We start from the raw sequence: 15,185 nt of genomic DNA, 5'->3' as shown, positions 1-15,185 counted from the left end.
TTTATTGTACAATGGATAATATTACTACTGAAGAAATTATATTTTTTAGTTCTTTGTAAATTTTTGTTGAGTGTCCGTAATTATTTTGTATTACACTTTTTTGTATGAGCAAAATAATTTTATTTTTTTGTTTATTGGATGAAACAACTAGAAGGGTTTGTTGCACTGATATTATCTTTTATAAACGGTATTGTTTAATAAAATATTTTTTTCAAAATAAATGTAGTTTTCTTAATATTTACTGCCTTTTTTTTACAAATTTCCGGACATGATGACAGAACATTTTTTTTTTTTTAATGAATTATGTCATCAAGTAAGTAGAGATATGACACATGTCCATTTTTTTTTCATATAAAGCAAAAATTAATAAATAAGCAATAGCATCTATTCAAGTAGACCTAAAATACTGGAGTATTTTAATAGCAAACATTATGTTGGAAGATGATGTAAAAAGGAAATTAGTCAAACTGCTGCTATATTATAAAATTTAAAAAAGGAGATGGTGTCCTTTACCTCCAGGCTACAGAGATTTATTTCACCTAATGCAAAGGTTAAATTTTAAATAATATATAAGAAAAGAAAAACTGAAAAAGAAAAGAATTTGTTATGGATTAGTAAATAAAGCAATTAAATTTTCTGTGTTATTAAAATTCTGATTGTTTTTATCTACAATAATTTTGAACTCGCCATGAACAAGAAAAAGGTATGATATTTGTAAGAACCAGTTTCACCAAGCAGAACATTATAATTTCTGTATCTCCTGAAAACAAAAGTAAATTAACTTTGGTTAAATTAATTTAAATTTAATGATAAATATTTTTAATAAAATAATTTAATAAAACAATTCAACACATGCCTTACAAATTCATGTTGTAAATTATTTAACTTGGACATTGTAATTTACAGTTTTTTAGGTGATACTTGTTTAGGGCATACAAAACGACTGTAAAATTTGTCTTTACAAATTTCTTTGCCATCTTGTGGAATATCAATTTGCTGGTGCCCAGACAATTTATCACCTAAGAAACTATTAATTTCTTCATCTAATACATCATCAACTATAACCGAATATTTTGTCGATTTTGTTAAGTTGTTTCTATATTATTATTTTAAACGTTTTCGTATTACATTTTCTACTTCATTAGCTTTTATTTCTTTTCTTAGGTCGGTATTCAATTAATTCATCATCATTGTCATTATTTTGAATTTTTTGTTTTGAACAACTATAAACAAAATCTGCTAAACATGTATTTTCGAGTGTTGGAGGTCTGTTGGCGTATTTTGTTACGGCGTTATCCATGAATATTTCATTAGAATCAGAACTCAATTTTCGTAATTCAGCCAGAGACTTTAACAATAAAGCGTGTTCATTTATTGGACTTATGTTAATATAAATCTTTTGTCTACTACTTTTTGACAATGGTAACAATAAAACGTGATATGTCGCTAATTGTGCCGACATTAAATTACTATCAAATAATCTGATGTGAACAACACGACTTCCTTGCATGCCTATTAAATTATTTACACAATTTTTTTAAATTAAAAGTACATAAAATTTTATTTCATTAAAAACAGAGAGAAGTGGATTTGAACTGATATGCCTCGTAAGATCCAAATATTTCATTAATTAAAATGTTATATTTGGCTATAACTCTGGAACCAATGAAAATAAGTATCACTTATGATGTAATGTTAAAAAGCTCTCAGACCAAATTTTTTTTATTTTGGTTTTTTATGGATACTTTTGGTCCAGTCGATTGCAATCAAAAGGGGGTGTACAATCCCCTTTTATCGTATGAAGGGGGAGGTAATCAAAAGGGGATTTCACCCCCCCTTCCTCCGATTAGCTGTAGGAAGTTAAAGTTTTGGGACAGCTAATCGTTTTTGAGTTATGCGAGATACGTACGTACAGATGTGACGCCAAACTAGTCAAAATGGATATTTCCGTTGAGATCTGAAAACCGAAATTTTTCGCGATTACAATACTTCCTTTACTTCGTACAAGAAGTAAAAATTTGAGCTATTGTCGTAGAATTTATATTTAGCTAATACGGAGTTATTAATCAAAATAAATCAATGCTTTACTGTATTTAGTGGAAAAACTAAACAATAATTGTACGTTGTCAACTAAGCTGTGGATTTATTAAAACATAGGATATCCTTTTTGTTTTCTTTCATTATTGAACCTCGTACCTCGTATAAACAATACGAGGTATTGTTTATACCTCGTATTGTTTATTGTTTATATTGTATATATATATATATATATATATATTACATCTTCATCGCAGATAGTAAACTTTTATTTTTGTTGGTTCAACTGATACTGGTCGATTATATTTTTTAATAATTAAATTAAATTCTTGCGTTTTATTATTTTCTAGCTGAAGCGTGTTGTATTTTCTGTCCTAATAATGAAAATTTGTGTAGTTAAAAATGTGGATTTTAGTTTTTTTTATAGCATTTTATCCTTTAGAAGATATGGTTTGTCGGTATTAAAAAATCAGTACTGCAGTGAATTAATCGTAGACTTGCTTCATTCCAATATAATTTTAAATGTTTACAAAAAAGATTTGTGCAAGGTTTCCCCATTCGGCTATAAAGTGGTTTTAATATTTGTTGATATAACTTACAATTTATTATTATTATTATAATTTGTGAACTGTATTGCTTGTTTATTTTTATTAGAAGTTTTCATCACGCGGATGCTAAACCTTTGTAGTAGTTGAATCATAATTAAAAGTTGTTCTATTCCGTTATCTTTGTCTGTTGCTTTTTGAGTATAAATTAAAAACATTACTTACCCTTTGTTCTGTAAAAATAAAAATATATATACATAGAGTAAAATTCTGATATTGACTAAACTTCTTTCTATTTAAGTACAAACTTTTTTGCGAAAAGTAGTGTTTTGTACAACATAGGAGACATAGTAGGTTGGGTAAAATTATGATGCTGAATTTCTCTTAATATTATGTATTTTAATATTATTTGAAGAGACAGGTGAAGAAAAATTATAGAGATCTTTGTATAAATGAACGATCGTAATTTTGAGAGGATCTAAACTTTCTTCCTTATATTAATGGGTACACTTTAGTTTAGGTTAGAAGATTTGCATATGTATTTTTTTTTTTTTTTTTTTGGTAAGCTGTCTATTGACAAGTCAGAATAATGCCACTTACCCAGTATCTGTGAACGGAGCCTCCAGTTGTTAAAAATAGATATGAAATGTCAGGTAAAACTCACTAAAATAAATGGAGATCAGTTACAAAAAAAAAACATTATTTGTTGTGACATTCAACAAGAGAACAGAAATACCTTCACAACTAGCCAAATACATCATCTTCCTACTTAATAATATTACAAACTATTCATTTTATTAATTAACCTCAGAAAATAGTAGGATCTCACAAAAATAAAAATTATAAATTGAGTCAATCCATTTGAAGTGACCCAAGGGTGGTTGCTTGACCATTTAAAAAAAAATTGAAACTTTACCCGCTTGTTTTCTACATGTTTCACGACCTTAAAGCTAGTTTTTTTAATTTTTTTATTTAAGCAGTTTACCTGTGGCCGCCATTTTTGTTACAATGCGTACACCAATTTTTGTGATTGTAAGGGTTTACAGAAAAAATCATAACTAAAAATATGCTACAAGCAGCATCCAACTGTTCACTGTTGTGATGTGGGGCAATGTTCTAAATTTAAATTTAGAACTATATGTTCTTTAAGAGGTTGCTCTAATGTTTTTTGTCTGTTGTTTTTAATGAGTTCTTTTGGCACTATATCATACACTGTTTTATGACACTCTTCATTCTCATAAATTCCTATGGAACATTGTTCTTCCATTGTTTTATGTGAAATTACTTCAAAACAATGTAGAAATTTAACTGATTTTAACATTTGCAAATATAATGTTACGTAAAACTTATTTATTTAATAAAGACTTCCAAACACAGGATGAAATTTGAGACACTCAGTAAAGATGTGAACAGGTCACTAACTAATGTCAGACTGAGCAGTCTGTAACTGCAAAGCTAAATGATGCAACAAGTATAAATGAGCGTGTCACAACAAAATTTAGGGGCAAGTATATATCACCATTAATATTATTTATGGTAAAACTACTAACATACCTATGTATAAAAACATAATTCAAACTGTGTATGCCATCCCTGCCTCTTGAAAAAAATTACCAATAATGAAATTTCACTGTTTTTCATGTTCAACTTTATTGGTAATTCTCATAGAAAGAAGAGATAGGTAAATAAACCACTGGACTAATATGATTGAACTGCTTTTAGTTTCATCCTACCAGGAACAATAGTTTTTTAGTTATGATTTTTTCTGTAAACCCTTACAATCATAAAAATTGGTGTACACATTGTAATAAAAATGGCGGCCACAGGTAAACTGCTTAAATAAAAAATAAAAAAAATATAGCTTTAAGGTTGTGAAACATGTAGGAAAAAAGTGGGTAAGTTCAAGGGATTGCTTTTCTTTATGGCAGCCAACCATCTCATCTTTGTGTAACTGTGGACAAAATTTTGCATATAGGCAGTCCGTAATATGCACTGAATTTATTAACAGGGTTAAATAGCCACAACAGGAGACTGCACAATTACACAAAAAGCATTATCATCTGTCCACTTCAACATCTTGATAAGAACTTTTGAAGTTCTAACTTTATAAAAATGTAAAAGGTAATGAAAATCATGCTGATAGAAAATATGTTCCTATATATTTAGATCTGTTTAGCCTATATGCAATTTAAATGAATGTATTCCTACACAGCTTCTTTTTAATTTCTTTTATATCAATACATCATTGATTTACAAATTTCTTAAATAGATTATAAAAACTGTTACTGTGTATTTTTTTCAATTTTCAAAAAAATTATTTCTTTTCCTTTAGATATTTTTCTAAAATATCAGAATAAAAAATGTATCAATTGTATTCGTTTATGTTTAGCAGAGAATTCTCTTAAATCATTCTGTTTTCTAGTCATTCTGGGTTGACTATTTTTAAGTAATAGTTCATTTAAAGCCATTTTATTAGTAAATATATGTTTATGTTTAATTTTGCTAGCTTGAATTTGTGAACAATGTCACTGTTTCAATTGCATGATAAAACAAAATATATATTGGCATAACTTTATGTATGCACAGGCATAAGATAAGAAGAGGTTAAAAGTATCCAAAATAACAGCTTATTATATTGAACCAGTTAATATAATTTAATATATATATTTATTTTAATAGACAAAAAACTCACCAAGTTTTAATTTAGGTTAGTCAAGTTCAATGTATGCACCTTTTGTAGGTTAGCAGACGTCTGGACAATAATCCAACTCTTGGAGGTGTTTAGAAGCATCTGGGGCATTATTAGACCAACAGCTTCAACAATTTTCTGTTTTAAATTGTCCAAATTTTGAACTTTTCTTTGATACACAGAACTTTTAATAAATCCCAAAGCAAAAAAACCTCAAACAAGTGGTATTTGGAGATCTAGGTGGCCATGCAGTTAACCTCCTCATCCAATCCAACATCCGTGGAAAGTGTTGTTCAAGAACATTGAGATGGTAAAATCTCAATGAAAGTATGGTGGACCAACATCTTGTTGGAAACTGAAGACTGCAGGAATCTGAGGAACAGCAAAGTTCTCAAGCTTATCAAAGTACATGTGTCCTGTCACAGCAGGCTCCATGAGATAGAACTGTGATGCCATTTTTGTACATTCCTAAATAGACATTGGCTTTTGGTGTGTTCCTTTTATTTTCAGTTACTATAAGGGGATTTTCTGTAGTGCAAACCTGAAATTTGTATCTGTTAACTTTCCCGCACATACGAAGGTTGTCTTATCACTAAATAAAATCGTATCAAGATAATTAGGATTGTCTTCAACACAGTGCATTGTGTTACCTCTACAGCAAACTGATATTGGAGTTTGCGATCATTAGGTTTAATGTGATAAAAGAGATGTAACAACTTGTATGCTTGGAAACGAAGCCGCATATGAACAGTGTTGTGACTAGTGAATAAAGAATGCATTTGCAGTTTGTAACTACTCCTCCGAATTTACTTTCCCGGACTGACCATGGAATGCATCACACACATGATCCACACAGTCTTGTCACTAACTGAAAGATTTCCAGTTAGTGAAACTAAGCTTTCAGTCTCTCTTCAAATTGCATCCTACTGACAAATGCAGGAGAATCAATATTTCATTTTTCGTACATGCCATTGAACACGAGTGACTTTCCAAGTTTTAATCAGTTTAAAACTAATTCTACCAATGTAACAAATTTCAAACTAATTTGAAACTACATTAACCAAAGCAAGAACTGAACCTTCTGTTGTGGGGTCCACAGTTTGGCTGACTAATACTGATTATAATTACATCTTGATTCACCCCCCGTGAATCGAGGTGGGAGAAGATCCCACTTTGTAGCGTGTCCGGTCGCTAACCACCCCCTCCGTTCCTAGCCAGTAGTGGCTTTAACGGAGGACATCTTGTCGCCCTCAAACTGATTGCGCACCACACATTTCAGTTCAGGCCTCGCAGAGATGCCACCGATGCAGATGTCCCATGGGGCATCTGCATCGGTAAAGTTCACCCCGAGATAGTTTTTGTGTTTATGCCTTCAGAAAGAAGACAACGGACACCTGCAGCTACCACGTCGCCCTCAGGAACTAAGCTAGAAGCCTAACCGCGGAATGAAGACCCCGCGCCTAGCACTAACTATTAATGAGCCAACTTACTGAATGTCTCAGACCGAGAAACTACCACTTCAACAAAACTTCCCACTAAAGTTTTTACACAGCTAAATTTGGTCCTAGCTCCCTTAAAGAACCCAATTTAATAACTCAAATGAGTTCAAACTATCTGACTCCGCTTCGGTCAGCCCTGGAGAGGAGAACGAACGCCTACTCCCACGCAGCTCCATCGCGGAGTCCCGCGTGACATTCAGCATCTTTCGTAACCGCCGTCGAAACGCCACTGCCTACCACCGAAGCGGCACACAGCCACGTCCTGCCGACATTGTCGTATGCTCACAAAACGCCCTCGTCGGAGCGCAACCGCACCCCCCGAGACAAGGATAACCATGCCCGTTGGCAGCGGCCGCAACTCTGCCGACAGCTTTATTCCAACACAAAATAACACCAATTAGATCTAACCGAGGCACGCTGCCTTAAGCGTCTACCTTCGGCCAGTCAACTGCCCAGGTGGTCCCTAGCCATCCAGGTTCCTATCACCTACTAAATCCCTTCGGCAGTCCTGCTCAGGGCGAAGAAGCGAAGGAAGCCAGCAACTATTGTCCACTCTTTACGAGTCCTCCAGCTGACTCGTAGATCCAAAACAGAGTTTACTCTCTCGAGTTCCCTAGTAATTCTGGTACGCTCAGCTTCGTACCTGAGACATAGTCATCGACCCTACAGTCCGGACAGAAGCCAGAATCGACTAACCTAAACCTAGCCAATTTATCCCTAAAGGCACCATGTCCGGAGAGGAACTGCGTTGTGTGCCGATAGGGGGATACCCAGCTAACCGCTCGCAACTCTCTAACATTGGGAAATATACCATGCGTATAACGACCTGTTGAAGAATCGTTCCACCTATCTTGCCAAGAGTCAAAACCTTGGTCTTCGATCTCACGCATACGCCCTGAAGTAAGAAGGCCTCCCTTCTTTGCAACATACCGCTGGCTACGTTCTGTAGCCGAAATATCCAAAGGTTTGATGCCTGCGATCACAGTTACTGCCTCTCGCGAGACAGTCCTGTAACTGCCGACAACCGCTAATAAAAGAAGACGCTGGGCTCTTAATAGAATATCCCTATAACATTGGTACCGCATACGATGAGCCCAGACTGGCGCAGCGTACAACATAATGGCCTCGCAAATACCTTTGTAAAGAATCCGCATGGTACGGAAATTCAATCCCCAATCGGGATGGACTACTTTACGGACGCCGAAGAAAGCATCAACTGCCTTCTTCGCCACATACTGCTGGTGTTCCTTGAAGAGAAGCCTCTCATCAAGGATAACACCCAGATACTTTTGAAGAGTGACATACCTAATTGAACGGCCGTCCATCACAACCCGCGGGTGGCGAGCCGGCCCTTCAAAAGCATCATAGTGTTTTTTTCCGCACTGAAAACCATCTTGCTGAAGACTCCACAACCTGTGCCGCTCTAAGCTCAATCTCAGCACGCGAGCCGCCCTCGACCAGCAGCAGCCCATCGTCGGCGTAAGCCACAACGCGACAGCCACCGGGCAAACGCAGGCGCATGAGAGAATCGAACTCGATGGCCCAGACGAGTGGACCTAATACACTGCCCTGTGGACATCCTTTAAACAGGGTCTTTCCTACTTGCGAACTGCCGTCACGAAGGACAACAGTTCTATCGCTGAAGTAACTCAAGAGAGTGCTAATTTCATTCCGCGTGCAAACACGCTTCTGCAATTGAAACAAGGCAGAGGGCCACCACAAGTTATTAAATGCCCCGGATATGTCCAAGAAGACACCGAGTACATATTTGCACTCACTGCCTGAAACCAGATCCAGGACCTTAAGAATCGCGTCCTCTGCTGAAACCAGATCCAGGACCTTAAGAATCGCGTCCTCTGTACTCTTGTCGGGTCTAAAGCCATACTGGTCATCCATCAGCATGTGATTAGAAGTCAACCTACTATTTATGCGGAGGTAGAGTACCTTTTCGAAAACCTTTCCAACAACTGGCAAGAGTGTCAGAGGACGGTAAGAAGTACTGACGGTGGGGTCCTTGTCGCCATCCTTCAATAACAGCTTCAAGATACCACGCTTCCAGCAAGCCGGGAAATACCCAGCGAATAAACACCTATTGAACACCCTAGTCAATGGGCCGAGAATCACAGGCAAGGTGCGAACAAGGAGCTCCATCGTAATACCATCATATCCGGGGGCTTTGTTCCTAGCCAGGCTACAGATTACTTGACGGACTTCCGCCTCAGTAATCTCCGAAGACACAGAGTCTGTGTCAAAACCTACAACCGCCGCTCGAACTCTCCGATGATACGAGGTCTCAACAACCTCGGTATCATCGGGGAGCAGATCGTCCATCAGAAGAGATAGAACACGATCTTTCTCAACTACAATGCCGTCTTGGGTCGAGAGAGCCGACAGAAGTTTGTCCTTTTTCTGCTTGTGACCAAGTACTCGATAAACAACACCCCAAGGGTCTTCATTCCACTGCTCTTGAACAAAAGAGCGCCAGGAATCTCGCTTCGAAGTCCTAATACTATGGAAATACTCGTTCCTTTACTGACGATAGTCCGCAAACAGAGCCGCGCGGTGCGGCTTTCCTGAGTCGGCCCACGGCCTGCTTTATCGCAGTCAAGTCCCCAGTCCACCAACCAGCTACTCTCTCTCGACCCGTGCTCCGGGGTGATTACAATTACTGTGTGATCAGTTTGCCTGCGCATGCATACTCCGCTGACCTTGAAAGTAAACAGAACAAATCTTGAAGATATTTCCCATCGATTAAGCCAATATTTATGACATCTAGTTTTCTAAATATAGACCATTACTTTTGGATACCTTTAACGCGGACACTTTGTATAATAAAATTTTGTTATTCTTATATTTCTGTCAGTATAAATTTCAGAAAAATTAATAACTCAGACATTTATACCAAGTATTATTTTTTTAGAATGCTAAAAATAAATTCCAATTAATAGTTGCTAGTGGCATTACTTAACCGTCAGCTATTAATTTACTAGTTTAATAAAAACTATACATGTATATGTCATTACATAATTTCAAATGTTGAATAATTAATGTCACATTTTACAATTCAAAAACTGTCAAAAAATTTTCACATTTTTCTACTAAAAATTTAATTTAATTTAAGATTTTGTCCTGTGTGCAAATAAATTGTTAAAATTTTAAATAAACCACACTCTAACATTCCTGACAGTGAAAGGTTATTTTTCATCTTTCATGACCACATAGGATCACTTTAGTCAGGCCATTATCAAAGTCTCTTAGAAGGGACTGTTTGAAGAGCTTGCAGTCCTCCCAGACCTTTTTTCATTCTGTGCCCTTTATGGTGTTGAAAATGTTTGTGTTGTGAGTTTCATTCTTGTGAGTGTGAAGCAAAGTTTTTTCCTGCATTTTTTCATTTAATTTTATTTCCTTGTCTGTGGTGTCTTCTGGTGTAAGGCCAATTTCCTTCCAATCCTCTCTTACTTCTCTGATCCATCTGCATCCCATCTTGGTGGATTTTGAGTCAAGACTTTACCAGCTGCTTCAGAAGTCTCTAATCTTTCATCCTCATGATGAGTCCAAAGAATCCTAGTCTCCTCATGAGTGATGAATTCTAACTCTTAGTACACAACTTTGGTGGGCATGATCCATCACTGCCCATCTTTCTGGTAATTTTTGATGATGCAGGCTCTTCCGATTCTTCTTTTGATTTTCTGGAGTCTGTTGGTCTTTGATTGTTGGTTGAGGGGGAAGAGTGTTTCTGGTGCATATGCGGCTTCCAGTTTTATAACTGGGTTGTAGTGTCTTATTTTTTCGTTTATGGATAGACTTTTTTACTGTACGTATACCAGGCTAATTTTTGTGCTTTAAGTAGTTTATTTGTTCTTGTTTTGATTGAAGTTTTTTCATTTAGGTTGTTTATTATGTTTTCAAGTTATTTAAATTGGTTACTATTTTGATTTTATTACTCTTTATGTTGACTTCTTTTAATTGCGTTGGTTTGGAGCATAATTTCTGTCTTTTTGAATGATATTTTGTGGCAAATTTTATTTGCAATGTTTTGAAGTTCTAATACCTGTGTTTTAGCTTCATCTATGTCATTGTCAAATGGGAGTGTGATGTGTAACATTTATGTTTCGTTTTAAAAGTGACTTAAAAAACAAACATATTCATATTTTTATTTATTTCAAGGGAACAGTCAAAGAAATAGTTTAGTAGCAAACACAAAAAAAATAAATATATGAATTTTCTTGTTTGTTGTAAAATATAATACTACAAAAGAAAAACGTAAATAGTAAACTGTACAATATTAAATATAGCTGTACAATTTTAAATATATATTAAAAAAATATTTTTTAACAGTTTACTATGAATTAAAACATAAAAATAAGAATTCCTGAAGAACAAATTAGTGAATATGAAGTAAAACTAAAATTGATCTGTATATCCATGACTATGTTAATTATTTTTCAAAAAATCATTATGTGAAAAACTTTTCAACATGTTGATCTGGTGAACATCAGATTTAGAAAAGTATGTAGATTATGTTTGATCTAATATCTTTCAGAGCAGAAAAGACAGGAGGGTTTAAATATAAAAATTACGCATGGCAGAATTTTTTTTGAGACAGGATCTAAAATCAAAAACATATTGCACTCACAAGGTAACATTAAATGCAATTTTTCTATTTCTTAGTGCTGTAACATTAGTATATAATATATATTTCTAAAGCTATTAGACTTATGTAGCTACATGACTAAATATGGAGTATAGCTCAGCTGCAGACTGAGTCCTAAATGCTACAAATAGTCAAAAGACAGTTCCAAGTAGAGGATGATGAAAAAAATAGGGTGATCAGAACTTAAATTTTTACTTGTGCACCATTATGTAAAACTGTAAACATTTTAAATGAAAAATTGAACAAATTTAATAAGTATAGTATTTTAAAACTTAACACCATAATATTTTCACTCACTCATTTGAGTATCTTCTGTGATTAGTACTGCTGTTTTCACTTTAGCATTGGATTTAAATTGTCTTTATTTAGTATAATGTTTTGTGTTCATGTACTTTTCATAATCTTCAAATGAGCTAAGATGTAGCACTTTTTTGTGTATGGGTAGAATATTAAGGTTGTTAATGTTAGCGGATTTATATAACTTGTGTCTATGAGATAGTTTATTCTATGTTGCTGTGGAGAATTTTGAAGTATTCATTACAGCCTTGTTTGAAACTATAATCTGTTTGCCCAATGTACAAACAGATCACTGTATGGTCAGATCAGTCTAATCTACACATTCCTGGTTCATTGGGTTTGGTGTTTATATTCTTTATGTAATGATTTGTTTTCTTTATTGTACTGAAAGCTACCTTAGAATACAAAGGTATTCATAAAATTGATTCTGTTTTTCATTTCAAAAGTTTTAGTTTAATAAAAAAATAACTTTCATCATAGACTGGCAAAAACTAGACATTATGCATTGCATGAGGTCTTAGAATTATTAAGTAAGTGTAAACTAACTGCCACATCAGCATTATTGGCTGCAAACACATATTATTTCTCTCATGTCATTCAATAAGAAAAAAGATTGCAATGCTATTTCTGAGCATTTCTGGCATTTGCCTAGTATAATATAGCTGATCGACTAAGGCAGAACTTAGATCTCTGCTTACTGTATGATGGATCATACACTTATGTCATCTTCATCAGGTATATTTTTGTTTATCGATCTATCCTTATGTTTAGCAAACTTACTCCTACATCTTATCTGCTTTGTTTCCAAAAACTTCTTCGGAAGCTATTATAGACTGGTTTTAATCTCAGTCAGTAATTGTGATTTACCTCAGAGTCAGCCACGCAGATGAGTTGTTCAGAAATCAGACTGGATCGGGTATATGGACTCCTTTTGCTGGTATGACAAGAGTGGTAGCACAATCCACCAACTGGCTAAGTTTACAACCAGCCTCTTGATGGTGCGAATGACTTCATCCCTTTAACATCTGGAAAGCTGAGATGGTTTGCTGTTCCTTGGTGGGATGAAGAGTGCAAGCGTGTACTAAGAAGAAAGTGCACCAAGAAATTGGCACAGAAAAATTGGCTTTACAAAATTTCAATTGAAGACCAACGACTGAATTGCTCTGCACTTTCGACAATGTGAGAGCTGTTGACTGTCAAGTGTATAGGTGTGCTAAACACAGATCAGCGTCACTTGTTTGGTGAACAAACATTGATGTTACTGTTGGTAGGTCTATGTCTGCCAGAGTTTGCATCTGGAAGGTAGTTGATTCCTCAAGTGATCATCAATTGATTATCTATGAGATTGTTGGTGGCTTGAGAGAACACTACCGATGTAATGTTCCGGTTCAGCAGGGTCGTTTCTTGCACAGGAATACAGACTGAAGAAATTTTTTTAACTTTCTTTCAGCCAAACTTCAAGATTTGGATCAGAGTCTGGATATCTTGGATCTGGAGGACCTGGCAGAGGGTTTGTCAGCAGCTTTTATAATGTTGCTAATTTTCAGTTCCCCATAGTTCAGGTTGAGAAAGGTTTGCACCATGGTGGAGAAGAGTTGTCAGCCTTAAAGAGGGCAGTCTGTCATTTACAGAAGGCATCTGAACGTGAGGGTGATTTGGAATGACGGGCTGTTCTTATTGCTGAATACAGAGATCGGAGATCTCATAATTATTATCATTAAGTTCAGTCTGCGAAGAGGGATGCCTGGCTTTCCTTTATTCATGAGCAGGGAAACAAGGATCCTTGGTGCATGGTATATAGGGTCTTGGGACACAAACGACGAAAATATGTTCTGTCCATTCTCTCTTGACTAGGTTTGGTGTAGTTTAAGACAAGTCTGAAATTCTACACAAATTATTTGATTTACTGCTCGATGATAGTAAAGCTGGAGAGATCGGATACCATTAGCAGGTATGGCAAGAAGTCACTCAGTTTTGTGAGGGTGCAGTGTCCTTGGAGATTACTGAGGCCGAGGTGTATCAAACTATCTGCAGTTTTTAGATAGGGGAAAGGCCTTGACGGAGTTTCTTGTTCACTTGGTTGCGGTGAGTGTGAGAGTTGTTACACAAATTTATAATAAATTTAATTTGCTGTTTAAAGGTGGTGACAAGGATCCCACTGTTACTTCGTTGTACAGGCCTTTGATGTTGCTTCAAGGCAATATCAATAAACCCACTGGGATGGTCTAGTGGTGAACTCGATCATTGCAAATCAGCTATTTCGAAGTCAACTACTAGGTTCAAATACTAGTAGTTACTTTGTAGTAAGGCAACTGCCTTTACTAGTCAAATCCATATAAAAGTAATTACTTTTATATGGATTTGACTACTAGATCGTGGATAAAGTGTTCTTTGGTGGTTGGGTTTCAATTAACCACACTTCTCAGAAACAGTCAACCTGAGACTGTACAAGACTACACCTCATTTGCATTCATACATATCATCCTCATTCATCCTCTGAAGTAATACCTTACAGTGGTTACAGAAGCTAAACAGAAAAAAAAAGACAACATCAATAAGCCTTGACTTTGCAAGGCTTATTGTTAGAGAATCAGTACGGGTTTTGTCCTGCAAAAAGTACTGAGGATGCCATACTCTGTGTGATGAGTGTCGTAACTACCAGCAAGACGATATTTGTCCTGGGAATTTTCCTGAACATTACCGGAGCATTTAATAATCTATGGTGTCCCTCTGCCATTTACAACTCCAGAAGAGAGAATGCACTGAAAGTGAATTACAGGTCATATAGAGTTACTGCAGCCATTGAGATATGCTGCTCCATGAGAGCAGACTTGAAATTGGGAAGTCGCTGTCCAAGGGATGTCCCCAGGGCAGCGTGTTTGGTCCTTTGTTGTGGGTGGTGAAGTTTGATTCTCTGCTGTGGCTGAGACTGCCCAGCAGGTGTTGCATCGCAGCTTATGCTGACGATGGAGTCCTGCTGGTCGAGGAATGCTCATGGAGTGCGGTATAACTCCGAGCTACTCAAGCTTGCAGGAGCTTGAGCTGTGGGATCATCAACATAAGATAACGTACAGCCCGGAGAATACCACAATGATGCTCCTCAAAGGCCATTTGGGAGTGAGTCGGCTAGATTGGATTTTGATGGCAGGCTGTGTATCAAGTATGTTCAGCTTCAAAAGTACCTCGGGGTGTTTCTTGATGAGAAACTGCAATTTAAGAAAAACCTTCAATACATCACGTAGATGTCCTGTAGTGCCTTCTTTGGTATTCATTGTATGGTCAGTCCCGATTGGGGTTTAAACTGCCTGTTTGGGCGAATAGGCTAAAATATAAAAGAAATCAGTACATATTGTTGAGAGGGTCTATACCTTATATTGTAAGAAAATAAAGGTAGATTATATCCATTTCACATGCAAATGAAAATGTTCCTTCAATCAACATATTATGCTTTGTGATTAGATTAA

Source organism: Lycorma delicatula, chromosome 2 (assembly GCF_047948215.1).
Source record: "Lycorma delicatula isolate Av1 chromosome 2, ASM4794821v1, whole genome shotgun sequence".
Taxonomy (NCBI): domain Eukaryota; kingdom Metazoa; phylum Arthropoda; class Insecta; order Hemiptera; family Fulgoridae; genus Lycorma; species Lycorma delicatula.
Note: the sequence above shows the minus strand (reverse complement) of the source record.